This window comes from Monodelphis domestica, chromosome 1 (assembly GCF_027887165.1).
Source record: "Monodelphis domestica isolate mMonDom1 chromosome 1, mMonDom1.pri, whole genome shotgun sequence".
Classification (NCBI taxonomy): Eukaryota; Metazoa; Chordata; class Mammalia; order Didelphimorphia; family Didelphidae; genus Monodelphis; species Monodelphis domestica.
Genome location: NC_077227.1, coordinates 736,746,233 through 736,762,627, shown reverse-complemented (window position 1 = coordinate 736,762,627; position 16,395 = coordinate 736,746,233).

Below are 16,395 nucleotides of genomic sequence, written 5' to 3'. Positions count from 1 at the left end.
AGTTCAGTTGAATATGAAGGCATCCACCAAGACTCGGATCTTGCCTCCAAGGCAAAGGCCGCCATCATCAGACTTCTACACAAGACCCCAAAAGGAGTCTGGGAAGGGTAATGAACTGGACTGGGGTTGATCCTTATACCAAAGAGGAGGTGATTGCTGAGGGGAAAGACTTCTGCCCAGGGACTACTGTTAGATAGAGGAGGCTAATCTTTCCTGCCTCCCACCTGAAGGTGAGGCACCTTCAGGTTGAGTTTTGGAGGGAGTCAAAGAAGAGACTTCTCTCCATCCTGGCCGAAGAGTCCCTCGTTTCTCTGGCTGAAAGAGTACACAGAGGGACTCCAGTTGAAAGGGTCACTGTAACACCCTAGCTGGAAAGAGCACAGATGATGCCACTGAGCTGAGCCAGTGTCTGAAGGTGGGGAAGGACTGGAGCTGTCCATCAAAGAAGTAAGCCAAGCGAGTCCAGAGATCCGTCTGACCAGTGGAGACAGTGCATCATCCTGGTGGCAGAACACCCAGCACAGCCCCGTCTGGCAACAACTCCCCAGGCAACAGGCTGACCCCATCTGTCATTAGTCCAGTGGCCTTGTGATATGTTTAGCCCAGCCCAGACTGAGGCACCTGCCTCATCCAGTCCAGCAACAGCTATGTACCCAGTGAGGAGGCAGCTCACTGGTCAAATAATCCCCTTGACCCAGGTCAGCAATGGATTGATTGGGCAATGGATTGATTGGTCCAGTGGAGACGCCGTGCCCCACCAGGAGGAAGCCAGCTGAGCTGCCCATCCAGCAGAGATATTATGCCCTCTAAAGGGATGCTCTGTTGGTGTAGCTTCTCCATCACTGATGCTCCACTCCACAGTGAACTTAGTGGGAACACTCTGGAGAAGGAAAGGACATTGAGACACTGAATTCCAGAGTTGTGAGGAGTCTAGTTCATGTGGCTCCTCTCCATGGGTACCCCCCACTGACTCTGTCACATTGGGTGTATACACACACACACACACACATACATATATTTGTGGGAGGGTGTGCTCCTGCTTTGAGTGGAAATGCTTCTTAACTATTTTTTTCTTTCTGTCTTTGAGCTGATTGAAAAGGGGAAGCCCATCAGTGGGGGCTCAGGAGCTAGAGTCAGATGGGCAATCAGTTACTCGTTTACACCCTAGATCCCTGGAAACTGTAACATTTGTTCCTTTGGGAACCCAGGACTTTAGTGCCCATGTGGCTTGGAGGAGTGGGTCCAGCAAGGATGCTTAAAATGAAGGCGTGTGAATAGTGTCTCATGGCAGGGTCTTGTGGGCTAAAATTTCTTGTCTGGCTGGTTTGGGTCCAGAGATATATGATCCCAGTAGGATAACCATTGGTAAATTCAAGAGAACCAACCCAACTTGTGCACTGTCCATTTATACCAGAGAGAAAACATTCCCTAGGAATTCCATAGTGCTTCAGTGTTTGTAAAGCACTATATACATGTTATCTTATTTGATAACTTGCAAGAGGTAGGAGTTATTATTCCCTTCATTTTACAGATAAAGAAACTGAGGCAAAAGTATGCATGAATATGTGGTTTATTGCATATAGGTGCATATATATGTGTATATATATATATATATATATATATATATATATATATATATATACAGGTGCATATAGTCCAGTGGGTAGCATGATGTGTGTATGTGGGGGAGAGCAGACGATGGGGGTTCTCTGACTTTATAACTCCAGAAAAGGGATAGTTATATTGGAAAAAGTGAGAAAGAACTGGAATGAAGGAAGAGAGAGACAGAGACAGAGACAGAGAGACAGGGAGACAGAGACAGAGACAGAGAGAGAGAGAGACACAGAGAGAGAGAGACAGAGAGAGAAAGAGAGAGAGAGAAAGAGAGAGAGAGAGAGAGAGAGAGAGAGAGAGAGAGAGAGAGAGAGAGAGAGAGAGAAATACAGAAGAAGGAAAGACAGAGGGAGGAAGCAGAGAAGGAGCAACGGAGATATATGGAGAGGAGGAAAGCTCAAAGAGAAATGATGGGAGAGAGCCCATCACAGAGGCAGATGATAGAGGAAGTCAAAGACAGAGAGGGAGGAAAGAAAAAGTCAGAAATAAGGAAAAACCTATTCAAAGTCAGAGAAGAGAGAGGGTAAATTAAAAAGAGGAAGGGAGTATCTAGGTGGCTTAGCAGATTGAGAGCTGGACTAGAGACAGGAGGTCCTGGGTTCAAATGTGGCCTCAGACACTTCCCAGCTGTGTGACCCTGGGCAAGTCCCTTAATCCCTCATTGCCTAACCCATATCACTCTTCTTTCTTGGAACTAATACACAGTATTGATTCTAAGACAGAAGGTAAGGTTTGAAAAAAATAAAGAGAGGAAGAGCAATCAGAGGTCCAGAAGGAATTTCAGAGATCACCCAGTCCAACTTCTTCTTTGACAGTTGATGAAGTTACAAATCAGGGAAGTTAAGTCACTTGCTCAGGGTCACCCAGTAGTAATTACCACACAGGTCCTCTGAGCCCAGAGTCAAGATTGTTTCCACATTGCCACATAGGACAAAAGGGAAAGAAAACCAGCAGAGTAGAGTCAGAGTTCGAGAGGAGGAAGAAAGAAAGGGAAAGATGGAAGGAAGGAGGGAAGCAATGACCAAGAAGATGGAGGGAGCTGGAGGAAGGAGAAGAGGAAGTCTCGAAGAAAAAAGGAGATGCAGATCAGAGATAGATGGAGAGAAGGATGGAGAAGGTCAAAGAAAGAGAGAGTCCACAATGAAAGGGAGAGGAGATGAGGGAATGAGACTGAGAGAGATGGATGGGCTCCCTTCACCGACTTTATAACTGGACCTACGCCAGACCCGCTGCTCCTTGGGGCTGGCAGGAGGCTGCCAGGCAGCTGAAGCTCCCTGGCCTGGCTCAGATCCCTGCAGCCACCAGCTGCCACCTGACCCCGGTGCCCTGAGGCGGACGGGGGAGGCAAGATAGACACAGATCAAAACAACAGCAAGGGCAGAACACTCCCATTGAGCAATGGGACAGGGCTAAGTAAGGAAGGTGAGAGCCTGTTCACACGCACCCAGGGACTTCTGAGCAGCCAAGTGAAGGATGCCAACAAACATCAGCTGGCTCCCCAGAGGCAGGATTTAGAGGGGAGGGGCAGGGGGTAGCAGAGAGGGGCTCACTCCAGCTGAGTCTGATGCTGGCTGGGATGGGATTCCTTCAGTTCAAGAAACATTAAGCACCTACTATGTGCCAGGCACCCTGCTAAACTCCAGGAATACAAAAGGCAGAGACTGTAATCAGAAGTTCTATTTATCGTTATCTTTGCCTCCCAGGGTCCAAAATCCATTCCCATAGAGCATCAGAACTGGGAGGGCTCTTAGAACAGGGAATGCCATAGCAGAGATGGGCCTTAGAACACAGGATGTTACACTTGGAAAGAACGTTAGAGCAGAGATCTTCAGGCATAGGACCTCAGAGCTAGGAGGAGCCTTGGAACAAAGACTATCAGAGCTAGGAGGAACCTTGGAACATGGACTGTCCAAACTGGAGGGTCCTTGGAATATAGAAAGGCAGGATGGACGGTCCAGTTGTAAAGTCGGTGAAGGGAGCCCATCCATCTCTCTCAGTCTCATTCCCTCATCTCCTCTCCCTTTCATTGTGGACTCTCTCTTTCTTTGACCTTCTCCATCCTTCTCTCCATCTCCTATCTCCGATTATCCCTCCTTCTCCTTTCCGTAGCAAACTAGGAGGGATCTTGAGTCATGGGATGCCAGGATGGAATGGCCTTGGAACACAGAATGTCGGGACTGAGAGGGGCCTTCAAATATGGAATGTCAAGACAGGAGCAGGCGTAGAACATTGAATGTTGGGATAGGAGTGGCCCTAGAGACCATCTAGTTCAACCCTTCCCATTTCCCAGATGTGAATTAGTTAAAGGATCAATAAATCTAAACTCTAGAACTAGAAGGGAGCTCAGGGGTCTAGTCCAATTCCCTCATTTTACAGATAAAGAAACTGAGAGGAATTAAATTCAGGACTAGAACACAAGACTCTTAGCTTCTAGTTCCTACATATAATTTCCCAGTTGCTCTTGCTAGTCTCAATTCAATTTGAGTCATTAAACTTTTTTTGGTTAAATCCTTACCTTTCAGATCAGAATCGATATAAGTATCAGTTCCAAGGTAGGAGAGCAGTAAGGACTAGGGACCTGGGATTAAGTGACTTGCCCAGGGTCCCACAGTAAGGAAGTGTCTGAGGCCAGATTTGAACCCAGGACCTCTCATCTCCAAGCCTAATTCTTTATCCACTGAACTATCTAGCAGCCTCCCCTAAAATTTCATTTTTGAGTATCTATCATATGCCAAGCAGTACACTGGGGCCAGGTAGGCAAGTAGCATGCAGAGCTTTAAAGTTTATAAAGTATCTTCCATGGTTCACCTCATTTTAGCCTCCCAATGGCCTTGTGAGTGCTGCAATTATTGTTCTTGCCACTTAAGAGATTAAAAAACTGAGGCCCATGGACATTGAGTGAGTTGTCCACAGCTGTATCAGAGGTGGGATTTGAACTCAGGCCATGGCAAAGGAACTGGATTCGGAGTCAGAGATCCTCCATTTGATTCCCAGATGGGGCTTTGCTAACTGGGGACCTTGAGCAAGTTTCTTGACCTCTGGGCCTCCGTTTGCTCATCTATAAAAGGAAGGGAGTGGATGGAAGACCTCCAAGAGCCCTCGAAGCTTAAAATCATGCTCCTCCCATCCCAATCCCTGGGTCACTTGGCAGATACAAAGATAGATGCCACGCAGACCCCATACTCAAGGAATTTATAGTCTAACAAGTGGGAAAGATGAGTTGTACCCAGCCACTCTGCTGCAAGGGCAAGGGACGAGGAGGAATTTGAGGAGGGACCTTCCCCAACCCCCTTCTCCAATCAGGTTGGGGAACCACAGGGGCAGGTCAGGTTGGGGGATATTTTGGTGGCCCAGGCTTGAGGGCAAGCCCTAACAAGCCCTTTCCCAAGGAGTTAAGATTAGAGAGGAGACCTCAGCCAATGACTCACTTGTATGGCCTGAGCCCCAGCCAGCTTTGGGCTCCAGTTACCATCACCTCTGATTCACCAGTGGAAAAAAAATTCAGAGAAGCCTTGCCCTCTGCCAACTTCCCTTGTCCACATCCAACTTGCCAGTGTGTAGCCAGCCCCGAAGATATACTGGGAGGTACAGAAAAAGGATGTGGAAATGTGAAAGCAAAAGTACTGGGTTCAAATCTTGCCATCCCTGATTACTTGACCTCTATTGGCCCTGGTTTCCTTTTCTCCAAAATGTGAGGATTGGATGAGATACCCTCTAGGGGCCTTTCCTACTCCAGTCCTATCTTAACAGTGAATTTGGTGACTTTCTACTCGGGTCAAGAGAGAAGAACTGGCTAGGCTTGGAAGAAAAGCTTCTTTGGGGGACACAGGATTGCTTTGCAGAGCATCACTTTATCCTTTAGCTTTATCTACACTTCTTTATCCTTCTTCTCTTCCATTCCTTTCCTCTCAGCTCTCCACTCCTCAGTCAATAAAAACTATTGATGTTGTTTGGTTCTTTTTTAGTCGTGTCTGACTCTTTGTGATTTCCTTGGGGGTTTTCTTGGCACAGATTTTGGAGTGGTTTGCCATTTTCCTTCTCCAGCACATTTTATAGCTGAGGAAACTGAGGCAAACAAGGTTAAGTGATTTCTCCAGAGTCACACAGGCAGGTAGGCAATGTGTGAAACCAGATCTGAACTCATGAAGAGCAGCCTTCCTCTTTGTTTTAGGTGGTCAGACCCAAGAAAATCCAGGACTGGTTCTGGTTCTGATAGTGACTTGCTTTGTGACCCTAGAGAATGTTTCATATGAAACCAGAAGATCTGGGTTCAAATCCTAGCTCATCTCATTACTACCTAGCTGACCTTGGACAAGCCCCTGAAGCTTCATCATTTGGAAGATGAGGTCCTTGGATTAGATAACCTCTGAGATCCCATTGGAGAGGTGTAGTAGATAAATAGCTGACCTTGAAGTTGAGAAGACCTGGGTTCAAGTCCCATCTCTGACACACAGATTATGTGACCCTGAGCCAGTGACAACCTTTCAGTGCCTCCAGGCAATGTTCTGAGAAGATAAACTGCTGAAGCAGGTACATTGATAGAGGGAGTTTCTTCAATGGGAGTTGCTTGCTCCAGGTTTCATGTCTCCAAATCTAGTTTTCTTTCTCTAGAGTAACTAGGTAACATGGCAGATCATGTTGGAGTCAGGAAGATCTCAGTTTGAATCCTCTCCTAGATACTTCCCATGATCTTGGACAAGTCATTTAACTTCTCTCAGTCTGCTTCCTCATCTATAAAATGGGTCTAATAATAGCACCTACTTCCTAGTGTTGCTGTGATGATCAAATGAAATAAAATATTAAAGTGCTCTGTAAACTTTAAAGTCCTATATAAGTGCTAGTTATCATCACCACCACCACCATCATCACCACCACCATCACCACCACCATCACCATCACCACCATCATCACCACCATCATCACCACCATCACCACCACCATCACCATCATCATCACCACCACCATCACCACCACCACCACCATCACCACCACCATCACCACCACCATCATCACCACCACCACCACCATCATCACCACCATCATCACCACCATCACCACCACCATCATCATCATCAACCCCATTCTTGCAATAATCTTTTAAGTAAAGCAGTAGAAATTGAGTACACTGGCAAAATTCCAAGTAGAGATGAGAGAGAAAGAATGGATTCTGAATGGACAAGGATATCAGAATCTCTGGCCCCAGGGGTAACAGGTATAGGGAGCACAATAGTGCGGCTAAGGATTGGTCTATGGATTGGGGTTGCCTATCTGGCTCTGGTTTTTCAGTAGCCCCTTTGGTGTGGGTAAAGGCATGTAAGTAGGTATCAGTTGTTATCCAGAAGGAGGTCTTGGAGCTAATGTTTATAGTAGAGGAGAAGGGCAGGGAATCACAGATTTTCCAAATTGGAAGGGACATTGGAGGCCACCTAGTTCCAGTCCTTTCTTGAACAAGAATCCCATTTCTAATGTCCTTTTGTAGTGAGGAACCTTTATGTGTTCTGGCAGCCCATTTCAGTTTTGGATAGGTTTAATGGTTTGGAGGACAAACAGTGTGGCATAGTAGATGGAAAGCCAGAATTGGAATCAGGAGGACTTGGGTTCAAATCTCATCTCAATGACTCATTACCTGAAGGATCTGGAATATTAGTCTTATAACTCCTCTGGGCCTTAATTCTTTCAACTATAAAATGGAGGGAGTGGATTAGGTAACCTCTAGAGCTCCTTCAAGATTAAAATCTATGATTATGATTTCATATTCATAAATTACATGTAGGGTGATGCTTTGCATCAGTGAGGGGAGTCTCAACCATGGTTCTCCAATAGATTTTGACTCCCACTCCTTCCCACCCCCCAAACTCCTAGCAGTTCTGGATTTGAACCCAAGTCCTTCATTTCTCAATCCAGTGTTCATATGGCACGTTGGCAGAGAAAAGCCCTGATGGACCTCCCTTGACTTTCTTTTTTTTTTAGGCTAATGACTCTAGGATCTTCAACTACTCTTGGTACTTATCACCTCTTTTTAAGGATGATCTTTCTCCTCTAGATACATGGCTACTAGTTCTTGTGGTCTTTTTTTTCTGGAGGGACATTGGCAGAGACCTATGCATCTGCAGAGCACTCCCCCACCTCCTCTCTACCCCCTCCTCACTCTTCTCTCTCTCCCTCCCTGTGGCCTTCCCAGAGGAGGTATTTATGGGATGGATTTTGTTAGTCTCTTTTTTGAAGAGATGAGTTGGCCAAGGGGGTGGGGTCTGGGTCTCTTGCCCATGGGTTGACCTTGAAGGTTCTGGAGCATAGCCTGGGACATTCTTAGAGAAGATGGGTTCAACACAACCCCACATTTTTCCCTTCCTTTCCCCCAGCCATCCATTCATTCTCATTCTCCCTTGGGAGTGATTGAGAGGCTGTTTCTTCCCTAACAAGTTGACATTGGCTCCTCCAATCTCTATTAACAAACAACAAACAACCACCCAAGCTGTTGTTTACTTCTGCTTTCATTCTTTCCCTTCCCCCAGCCCCAACCCTACCTTCCTATTTCTCCTTCCTAGCATCCCTGACATGGGAAGAAAATGGCACCGTGGTATTATGGGCCAAAGGCTTGGCCAAGCCTTCTTCCTCATGCTTCTGTCACTCAATCCAGGTGAGAAAACATGTCCCTTATATCCTAGCTTTCCTCTCATCCCCCCACCCCCCAGCCTTTGTTCTTGACATGTTGGTGGTCCTGGAGTCCTTACAGGATGACTTTTCTCGCTTTGTTATCCCCTCCCCTGTATCACTTTGGGCAAAACTCACCAAACTTCTCTGGAATCAGCTCATCTGTAAAATGAGAGTCAGATTAGATGACTTCTGAGGCCCCTTCCAGCTTAAAATCTAGGATCCATTGAGCCAAGATATGTGACCTTGGATAAATAATTTAATCTCTCTTGGACTCATTTTCCTCCTCTGGGAAAATGGAGTTTGACTTGGGTGGCCTCAAAAGTCTCTTCCAGACAATAGGGACCCAGTCCCAAGGGCAGATACAATATGTTCTGATTGCTGTCAATCTGCAGGAACAGTTGGTGATCCCAGCTCTGGGTACATGTGACAGAAGGGCTTTTCCCCAGGTTTAAAGTATATGAAAGTATCTTACGACTGTTTTCCTGTCACTTCACTTGGAAATGAAGAAAAGTCTGGCTTCTGAGCCAGATTGGAGCATGCACACAAAGCTTGAACAGATGGAGGTCTTCTCTTTTCTGGTGGAAAGTGAGGTTACAAGTCAAGGGAGAGAGGTAACAGAAACAGAGGTGGCAGTTGCCTAGACTCTATTGCCTGCTGCCATTGCCTTATCTCCCACCCAGCCTACCACAAGGCCATGAACACACGGAAGCCCAGCTTCTTTTGGCTGTGCCATTTATTCTTCCCTAAACTTAGGTGGAGATGGAATAGACCAGATTGGGCCCTTGTGAACTTCAAAAGTTTGGAAGAGATCATTGGGGTCAAGCACCTGGACTCCATAATAGTCTTCTGGTAGTTGCAATAGCTGAGCACAGTAAGGAGTTGGTCCTCAGATGCAATCTTCTTGGTCCAACCCAGCAGTCAAGAGGAGCAAACTGGACATCTGCTGACTATGTCACACCCAGAGGTGAACTTGGTGAAGGACCTGTTGGTAGTCACCACTTTGAGTGGGAATTTGTATTCCCAAGTGAGTGAGTAGCTTGGCAGAGGGGAGAAGAGCATTCCAGAGTCAGATGATTTTGTGCTTTGATTGTGGTAGCTTCTTCATAAATATCTCTTGAATCCAATGAATCCCAAAGAGATTAAGTGACTTGTTCTAAGGTCACATATCTTGGCTCAAGAGAAAAGCTTTAAGATAATTAATTAATTGATATTGAGAAGAGATCCACTGGTAAAAAAATCATACTGGGGCACTAGTCACTACTTAGAGGATATTGAAGAAATAGCAATTGGTTGATTGATTATGGGGAAAATACACTAGGTGGGGCAGCTAGGTGACACAGAAGTAGAGCACCAGGCCAGGAGACAGGGCTTCCTGAGTTCAAATCTGGCCTCTGTCACTTGCTAGCTGTGTAACCCTGAGCAGGTCACCTAACTCTGTTCGCCTCAGTTTCCTCATCTGTAAAATGAGAAGGAGAAGGAAAAATCAAACCACCCAGTATCTTTGCCAAGAAAACCCTAAGTGAAGCCAGGAAGAGACAGACATGACTAAAAATAGCTGATGGAGAATCTTATGTGAGAGTACTAGAGAGATACCCCAAACCCTACAGTTCCACCCCAAAAGGAGAACATCGGCTGAGGAGGAGTGCTAGTGAAAGTGGGAAGAGAGATCCCAGGGCCTTTGGATGCTACACCATGATCTTATGACCCTTCCTTTTAGGGATGTGAGGGCAAAATGGGCATTTCTGTCCTGGCCACTGATAGGCTGACACCTAGCCCAGACTAGATGGTTGGGAAGAGTGAGGGTGAGGAAGATAACTCAGAAGTCACATATAGACCTATAGGTGGAGGGGACATGAGAGGTCATTGGGTCCAAATCCTTGCTTTATTTTACATATTAGTAAACTGAGGCCATCTTATCAACAATGAGCTCATATGCTCTTTCTCAGATTGTGTGTGTGTGTGTGTGTGTGTGTGTGTGTGTGTGTGTGTGTGTGTGTGTTCTCCATTTCTTTGCAGGAGGCTCCAATCTTTATTCCAAGCATTGCTTCTTTTGATCTTATTTGGTTGAAGGACTCCAACTGCCATTGTATATCTTTGTAGTAGGATTTATTAGTATTTTAATTTAAGGTAGGAAAGGACTTCAGACATCATTTAATCTGGCCCTCTCATTTCACTAAAGAGGAAATGGAGGCACATAGAGGGTAAAGCTGGCACAAGATCTTAGACGTAGTGAGTGGTAGAGTCAAGACTTGAACTCTGGTCCTCAGACTCCTGTCTGCCAGTGAGGCGAATTGTTGTGAGGGTGGTCGAAGGTCTCTGTGAAGCTCAAAGGAAATCATCAAAAGGCATCTTGTAAACACTGATGTGGCCTAGAAATGAGAGCAGTTATTATGACAGGTGGGGGGAGAGTCCTCATGCAGACCGTGTCGATGCTGGGGGCTCATCTCTTGCCATACGACCCAGGTACCAGTGGCACGCACCAGAGGGAGTGCTCACATCTCCTGGAGGAGATGCTTGAGGGCTCCTTTTCCTAGCAAGTCTTCCTCAGGGTTCAAAGCATGAAGGAGTCCTGGGATATCGGAGTGCAGCGGAGGATGTGAGTAGGGAGACGGATTCTCCTTACACGAGGAGGAGGGATAGATCTCCTGCGCAGAGTGGATGATGCTAACTGAGAAGTTCTGATCGATGAAGAAGGGAAATCATCGGAGCTCACGTCCGACATCCTCAGCCTTCTCAGTGGACCGAGCAGAGAGCCTGGTGTCGTAGAAAAAGGCTTGGTCTTACGATCATGGAGACATGGGTTCAGTTCTTGCTTTGGACACATGCTCACTAGGTGATTGTAAGCAGCTCTAGCCCAGCGGAAGGATTTGTCTTTTAGGGGTCCAGGTTCAAATCCTGGCTCTCCCTCTTACCACCCATGAGACCCTGGATAAGTTACCTCAACTATAAAAGGAGCAGATTGGACTGTGGAATCCCCAGAGTCCTGGAGAGCTCCAAGTCTACGATCCAGTGACCATTATTTCCAGATGAGTTGCTATCAACCTTTCGGAGGTATTTCTACACTGGGAGTTCTTTATAGTGATGAATTTCCAGGTCCACATGGAGATAATATTGACATTTATAAGTTTGCAAAGTGTTTTGAGCCTTGTAGCAAGACATCACCCCAGGCATTACTCTCTGTTTGACAAATGAGAAATGCAGACTCAAGAGATTTACCTGGTATCAGTTGACTTACCTAGGGTCACGCAGGTGCTCAGTGTTAGTTAGGATTCCAGTGCAAGTCTTTCTGGATTCCAGTCTAGCACACTGGACCAGGGCATCTGCTCTCTGTGTGAGGGTGAGGTGGCCATCTGGAGTATTGCTCCAATGATCAGCATCATCTTTGCCACTTGGACCATCATCTTCATTTTCATTTCACCATCTTCTAGGAGTCTTTCTCAAAATTGCTACTGGACAGAGCAGTGGTTTCTGCCTCCACAGGACGGGCTGGTGCCTTTCTCTCTTAGCCCTTGATCCTTCTCCTGGACAAACCCTGGAAAAATCCCCCCACAAGATTTCTCTTCTTGGCTTGCCATCCCCCATCCTTCCTCCTTTCTTCCAGGACCTGGAATTTCTCTTCTTGGGATACTAGGAATAATGGACTGAGAAGTATTGAGATGAGTCAAGGCATCCCCAGTATTAGACAATGGAGATGGCCATACTGTCTTTAGAAAGCCCTATTGGGGTAAAAACATCCATTTTTAATTAGCCTGAGAGTAAAGAGGGGCAGGGCGGAGGAGCATTTATAGAGCACCTACTGTGTGTTAACACTTTTCTAACATGATCTCATTTGATCCTCACAATAATTCTATAAGGTAAATGGTGTTATTATCCTCATTTTTCAAATGGGGAAAATTGAGGCAAAGAGGTTTAATGACTTGCCTACGGTCACACAGCTGGTAAGTGTCTGAGGCCAGATTTAAACTCCTGTCTTCCTGACTCCAGGGGCATGTCCTATCCTCTGAACTTGGAGCCAGCCTAAGCTGTTTTCAAATCCTGTCTCTGATACTTATTGTGTGACCCAGGGCAAGTCATTTAACCTTCTAAGCCTCAGTTTCTTCATCTGTAAAATAGAATGGTTTGACCAAATGACTCCTAAGGACCCCTCTGATCATATGTCCCTTTCCTTTAAGATTCCTCGATTGGATAACTGTTTCATTGGAAGACTCAAAAAGCTGAGTCTAAAGACATTGCTGTCTGGAGTCTGGAGGTCCTGGGTTCAAATGTGGTCTCAGACACTCTCTAGCTGTGTGACCCTGGGCAAGTCACTTAACTCCCATTGCCTAGCCTTACTGCCCTTCTGTCTTGGAACTGATACTAAGGCAGAAGATAAGAATTTCAAAAATTAAATTGAATGAAGATGTTTTGGTCCAGGGCACGGGAACTTCCTAGTGTGGGTTAGACCAGAGGATGGGGTTCTGGCATAGCCACGGGAGCCAGGAGGCTCAGGGGGAGACTGTCAGCTTGGAACTTGGGCATCTAGGCTCAAATCGGCACCCTGACACTCCCAAGCTGCGTGTCCTTCGGCAAATCACGTGGTTTCTTTGAGATCCGTTTTTGCCTTCAAAAATGGGACTCTGTCCTGTGTACACTCGCTGCCTCCTAACAAACAGGAGGGAACAAAGTGCTTTGGATCAACCTCCCCACCCTGAGACACGCTTGAGCACAATTCTGCCCCTTCCCCAGCCCCCAGCCTGTCGATGTTGAGAGGAGGCCCGAAGAGGGTGGGGAGGCTTACAGGAACTGGGGAGGTGTCCGCAGAAACTTCACCTCCTTCCCAATTTGGCCCTGGATGGGGCCTGCCTGGGTGGCCCAAGCGCTGGCAAGGCCAAATGAGGGAGGGGAGAGGAGGTGAGTCAGGCTTCCTGGGGAGGTGCCCTGGCCTGCCCCACTTGGGACCCTGAGCCCTCACCCCCTTACTGCTTGTGTCACCAGCCGGACTCCCGGAACCAGTCGGAAAAACGTGGCCGTGGCCTTTTGACTCATCCAGATTGAGAGGGGAAAGAGCTAACCATCTCCAAGCTGGTCTTGTTTACTTGGGGGGAAGAGGGGGGAGATCATGTCCCCTGTGGACACACACTCACACACACCACGTACTTGTACACAGGATCCTAAATGTGAGCTGGAAGGGACCTTGGACTTCATCTAAACCATCCCCTCTCTTCCCACCCCACTCCCCGTTTCACAGATAAAGACACTGAGGACTGAAGTCATTTGCCCAGTGTCCCCAGGCAGGGAAGAGCACGCCTGTCATCTATTAGTGCATACGTGATGGGATACAGGAAAATCCAAATGCACAAAGATCACAGCAGCTGAGAGCTGGAACGGTCTTATTGTCTCACTGCAACTCTCCCACTTTACAGATGAATAAGTAAACCGAGGCTCAGAGAGTAGAAGCAATTGGCCCCGGCAGTAAGAAGCCCTAAGCCAGGCTCCAAAGAAGTTCCTGGGGATAATCAGTCAGTGTGGGGCTTGAATCAGTAGCAAGGTTGCCCTGGGAGACAGGAAAACCCAGTCTGAATCCTTTCTCAAACACTTCTTAGCTGTGTGACCCTGGATAAGTTATTTAACCATTCTCAGCCTTGGTTTTCTCATCTGTAAAAAGGGGAGATAATAGCATCTACATCCCAAGGCTGTTGTGAGGATCAGTGAGAATATCTGGAAAATGGAAAACTTTAAAGAGCTCTTTGAATGAATGAATGAATGAATGAATGAAGCATTTATTCAGCTCTTACTAACGTGCAAAGCTCTGGGGCTACCAAGAAGAAGTCAGACGGCCTCTTGTCTCCCTTCTCTCGAGGATCTCACATTCTAATGGGGGACACAATGTAGTGGAAGATTTCAGCTGTAACTCCTGTGTTCTTTAGGGTACAGCCCCAAAGCAGATGGAGATGCCTCTTCTTTAACGATATTTCTATTGACAAAATTGTTTCGAATACTGCTGATGAGCCATTTGACGGGTCGAGGACTTTGTGGACAAGAACTCTCTTTTCTAGGTCTTCAAGAGATGTGGCAGCAGCCCCTGGAGGGGCAGGCCAGGCTGCCTTTCCACCCAGCAATGATGGCTGAGGATCCTGGATTAGAAGCATGGCTATTCTCAAGGTTCTTGGGCTCCGGGTCCTGGGATGTCTCCATCAGAAGATGGGATCCCCATGAGGGTGACACAAGCCCCCTCCTGTCTCTCCTGGCTGCTTCGGAGAGGCTACCTTGCCTGCTATATAGGTGGCAGTTCATGGCGTTGGCTGACCCCCTTTCCACTGGCACCACCTTCTCAGATGATGGCTGCGAAGGCTCGGCTGGAGGCTAGACCAGTAGCCTGGAAGATGGCGGTGATGGTCTTTTCTCCACAATGATTACTGCTTCAGTGATGGCTTCAGTAACTGGGTTGGAAGCAGGGCTGATGATCTGGGGGATGCCGTTGACAAAAAGGAAGTCTTCTACTACTGTTCATTCTGGTGGCGGGAGCCCCCACATTGTCTTTGGGGTTAGTAGATCTGTGCTCGAATTCTGTTTCTTTTATAGACTTTTCAAATGTCACCTTGAGCAAAACATTTAACTGGTCATTTTCTTCCTCTCCAAAAGTATTCAAGACTAAGGATTCCTGCCCTAGAAGACCCTTTAACAAATTAAAATGATTGATACCTTTTGATTTTCCACCATGATTAACTTCTAGATTCTCTTCCCCCATCTCTGTCCCAAACCATCCAAAGAATCTTCCAATGGTTAAGCAAAATCAGCTGATACCCAGACTTCATTTGTCATCCTAGACATCCTCTATCCATAGTTATAGAATAAAAGCGTAGGACTAGAAGAAGCCTTATAAGAATGCTGAGCCCAACTCCTTCCCATTCTATAAATGGGGAAACCAAGGCAGGGAAACTTGCTCAATGTCTCACAACCAGTAAATAGCTGAGTTGGGATTTGAACCAAGGTATTCTTGATCTCACTCAACTTCTTTTTAAAAGATATTTAATAATAATATTTTGTTTTCCCCCCAAATACATGTAAAAACCCACCCTACTTCTTGAAGAAAAGGAGGGAGGGTCATTATTCCACCTCTCTCTTTCTTAAGGCTACTACATGAAAATCTTAAGTTGGGGTCAGCCTGGTGACTCAGTGAATTGCCCTGAATTCAAATCTAGCCTCAGACACTTCCTAGTTATGTGACCCTGGCATCCTAAGAGGAGGGAAGAAAGTGATCTCATTGGATCCTCACACCAAGAATGGGATGTCAGTTCTGTTAGCATCCCCATTTTACAGATGATTAAATGATCTCTCAGCAAGGTCACATGATTTGTCCAGGATCATACAGTAATTAAGAGGATCAGGATTTGAACTTGGGCCCTCTTAAGTATAAATCAAGTACTGTTGCATCTCAGCCTCCTTCCCAAGGCATTTTGGACAAGCTTTGCACAGTGAGGGAGCCAAGTCATATCTTTTCCAAAGGAGAAACATTTGAGGGCATCTTTTGAGTTTTCAGCTCAAATGCAGGGCCAGTTAGAAATCTGTTAGTTGGGTGCCCTTCAGTGAATCGGGTACCCCAGAGTTGCACAAGTGGTTGAATAGCTTCTAAACCTAGTTCCTGTGCATCTTGGTTACCTTCTCATTTCTCTGTTCAGGTTCCATTTGTAACCCTCTATTTGGCTCATAGATAGTCAATAATTCTTCATTCATTGACTCACCATCCACATCGTCATCCATCAAGACTGGGATGTGGGCTAGGTGGGGAGAGAACAACAGTTATTTCCTTGACTTACCTTTTGTTCTGGCTCGGACTCATTTGTTTGTTAAGCCAGAATACTTTTGGGAGAAACAAATCGTGGATTCAGTCTGTCAGGAAGCAATTATTAGCACCTCTTCTCTGCCAGGCATGGTGCTAAGCTCTGGGGATACAAAGAGGCAAAAGACAGCCTTTGCCCTCAAGGAGCTCCCAGTCTACGGAGGCACAGCAAGGAAATGACTGCAAACAAGCAAGCAATACGAAGGACAAATTGGAAATAAAAGAGGTTGGCGTTTGCATTGGGGGGGTGGGAAAGGCTTCTTGTGGAAAATGGGATCTTAGCTGGGATTTCAAGGAAGCTGAGG